This window comes from Plodia interpunctella, chromosome 4 (assembly GCF_027563975.2).
Source record: "Plodia interpunctella isolate USDA-ARS_2022_Savannah chromosome 4, ilPloInte3.2, whole genome shotgun sequence".
In the NCBI taxonomy this organism is placed as follows: domain Eukaryota; kingdom Metazoa; phylum Arthropoda; class Insecta; order Lepidoptera; family Pyralidae; genus Plodia; species Plodia interpunctella.
Window position 1 is genome coordinate 3,136,385 of NC_071297.1, and position 2,436 is coordinate 3,138,820.

Here is a 2,436-nt window from a genome sequence, read left to right on the forward strand (position 1 = left end):
ACTACAGGCCATCAACCTGGTTTCTTACCAAATTAACATGGATCTCATAACTTTTTACGGTAGAAAAACTGAGCTGCAAGACTTGCGGTTTTTACAGCATGTTTTTCTCGAAGCAATTCAGGCCATTTTTGAACCCCAATAACTTCGTTGTGGATAAAGTTTTATAATTTCTCAAGAAAATATTTTACGAAAGTAAGATTAATTATAGTGTAAAAATAACTTTTTTTGGACCCCATCTCTAAATGATATATATATGCCATCAAAAACATGCTGTAAAAAACCTAAATCTCGCAGCTCAGTTTTTACCGATTAATTTATTTAGTCCCTACTTAGGGGACCTTCTGTCTTAAGTTATTACGCAAATAATTATCATATCGATATTAAAAATATTTTCGGTTTTAAATAAATATATCGATGGCCATTGCATGATTAGATTGTTTACTATGTATCACACCATACAACACTACAGGCCATCAACCTGGTTTCTTATCAAATTAACATGGATCTCATGACTTTTTACGGTAGAAAAACTGAGCTGCAAGACTTGGGGTTTTTACAGCATGTTTTTGATGGCATCTCACTTCTTTTTGTAGTCATAAGTCGAATTTGTATGGAAAGTAGTTTTTTTTTTTCATATTTCAACATATTTTCCTATGGGAATGTTGTTCAATTTCACGGGCTGAACACACCCTTTCTATTATACAGTACAGTACAGTGATTCAAATGTAACTTTGCAATTCCCCATATTTATATGGGATTACAAAGTTATTAATACAGTTGGTGTATCTAGAAAACTGAACCGAAATTCTTAGGTTAGGAAAAAATTTTAGGTTTTCCCTTGATTTAGATACTAAACACTAATTGTATTAAACTAAGTTTGAAGCTTCTATGTCTGCTAGAAGTGCCTTAGACTTTTGATGATCGGTCAGTCAGTGAGTGAGTGAGTGTGTGACAAAATCAAGAAACTTTAACAAATTAAAATTCTTTTACTAATGGTTCAAATTGAATGAAATTTGAAATTTACAGTATTTATACAATACCTGCTTAATTACTGAAAATGCAGGCTTCCTGATTTATCCACAACGAAGTTGTTGGGGTTCAAAAATGGCCTGAATTGCTTCGAGAAAAGGATGGTACGGCCGTGCCTTTTATTTTGCTCGACTTGCGGGGGCACTGCCGTGGCCCCAGATACGAGGTACTTGCCACATATGCATAGTGAAATTTGCTACTGTAAAAGTTAAAATGTAAAAGGAGCCTGGAGCCAGATTTTCATGCATACGAAGTTCACATCCTGAATTTTATACAATAGTTTTAAGCAAATTTAGAAAAAGTTTGATCGATCGATACCTTCGCTAGAACATTTTGACGGTGATTTTTTACAGAATATACTAAATACCTAAACCAGAAAAAATGGAGGAAACTGACGAAGTGAGTCTATAACAAAAGACCGAAGCCACGGCTGAACAATTTCATTAGGGCAACGAAATTGAGAGAATTCGCTAATTGACAGCCATCGGATTTCTTGAAATTCATCAAAAAGCAATGGCCGTCCGCTAGACAAAACATAAATGTCGGAGGCCGTAAATTTCGAACGTGAAAATAGAACTTTTGTTCAATACTCTCCGAGCATTTAAAGATTTTCTTTGGTCGAATCATCAGTCAGTTTTGACGTTGACTTTAACCTGCGCACCGCCGACATTTAGACAAAATGACGTAGGTACTTTGCGTTTTTAGCCTCTTCTAAAAATATTTGTTATATTGTTTAATAGCGTGGCATTTAATAGCATTAATATGTTGAAATAATATAAAATGTATTTGACCGTCGCGCCGCCCACACAAGGTAGCGTCTTAGTCTAGCGCTGGGCATTTTTGCCTAACGTTAACGTGCCTGAGCACCCATTGTGATGAGCGCACGCACCTACCTCTAGTACCTACCTATGTTTTTCTTCATGTGTATGTTCGTATATGTGTTTCGCAATAAATATATTCTATTCCAACCGGTCATTGTATTATAGGTACAAAAGTGTTTTCAGTTGACTTCATTTAAAACGAAACGCCTTTGATGTCTCGTTTGCTCACTCAACGAAGATCCAGCCTCTCTGTCACGCGTGAAGTGTCGATAACGAACTTCCGAGACCTTTGTGCCTGAATTCTTTTATGTGAAATCCCAGTGTTAAATGTTTTCACACATGATATTGTGATAAGCCTGATTAAACGTAAATAATTTAAGATTGTGTGTCGACGTGCCAATTTGAATCATAATGCTTATACTTAGTTATAACCGTCAAGTCTTCAAATTCTTGTCTTGTTCTAAACTTTTGTCTGTATAGAACATACCCTCGAAAACCTATATTTTTTATTATTCGTTTTATGACCATATATATTCGTTTCTTTTTCCATAATTCAACTTAATTCTTTATCAATGTCGTTATTCAA